We start from the raw sequence: 1470 nt of genomic DNA, 5'->3' as shown, positions 1-1470 counted from the left end.
TTTCATTCACACAAATAATTCATTCAAGTGACAATAAATTAGCAATCTAATTCACTTCCAAATCATCCCCCTGCATCAAAATTTGGGCGGTTCAAAGGAGAATTGAGGCTCGGATCTCGCGGGGCTGTGAATTTAAGTTAAAGTTGGGTTTTGAAATCCGCGTTTTGGATTTTCATTTGTGGTTTTGAGGTCCACGTAACTATTGCGTCACCCAGGATTTTTTTTTACTTTTTTACCATAATTTGGTTTGGTATTTAATGCAAGATTTGACATATATATTTTACTATATATATCCCTTATATTTTAGAATATTTTTAGAATTCTATTTAATATTAGTTTTACATATACAATATAAAATTTAAATTTTTAATATTTATTTAAATTAATTTATTAAATTAATTTAATTTATTTTTATATTTTAAAATATTATTTTAAAAAATTAGGTAACCAATATTTTTTATTTTATGTTACATTTGTATTGATGTTAAAAAATTTAATTATTCTTATATTAAAAATATTAACTAATTATTTTATTAATTTATAAGTCTAAAACAAATATTAACAACATTAAATTAAATTGAATTAAATATATGTAAGTGCAATTTCCATACTTAGTAAAAATTAATTTTATATAAATAATTTAATTATGTATTATCATATTTGTAATGTGATTGTTTAAATTAACTAAATAATTATATAAACACATAAATTTTAGTTAAAATCATTGTATATCAAAATTAATCTCAATATACATATAAAAATGTATTAATATTTTGATATTCTTTGAGTACAATATACATTGAATTTTTTTTATTTCTCATTGTATTCTCCAACCTGATAAGTTAAGAATTAATTTATCGCAAATATAAATTGTTATTTAGAAGTTTGTCGCTGACTAATTAATTGTTATATATGCAAGACAGGATTCAAACTTTCAATATTTATTTAAGCGAACTAGTAAATTAACTATTAGATCAATTCAAATTATTTACAATATATATAGATTGAATTAATTGAATATATATACTATTACCAATAGAATTCAAACAGAAATATTTAATTTTACCTTCTCTCCTCAATAAAAGTATTTAATTAGTTGCCTGAATTAAAATTTATATTCATTAGAGAGAATAACAATATTAAATTTTTCTTCACGTATAGTATTTTTTTAAATTATTGTTTCAATTATTCTCCACATATAAGTCATTTTTTATATAAGTTTATTCAAGTCGTTTATATTTAAGTGCGCACGTTTATCTTCGTGCCGTTACTCCACGTTTTTCTTCTTCTTCTTCTTCCTGCACGTTCTTCTTCTTCTTTTCCTCCTCTTCCTCCTCCTCCTTCGTTAATTCAACAGAAATATTTAATTTTACCTTCTCTCCTCAATAAAAGTATTTAATTAGTTGACTAAATTAAAGTTTATATTCATTTGACTGAATAACAACACTAAATTTTTCTTCACATATAGTA

Source organism: Arachis stenosperma, chromosome 9, assembly GCF_014773155.1.
Source record: "Arachis stenosperma cultivar V10309 chromosome 9, arast.V10309.gnm1.PFL2, whole genome shotgun sequence".
Taxonomy (NCBI): Eukaryota; Viridiplantae; Streptophyta; class Magnoliopsida; order Fabales; family Fabaceae; genus Arachis; species Arachis stenosperma.
The sequence above is the reverse complement of the archived record's forward strand: the minus strand, read 5'-3'. Positions refer to the sequence as shown.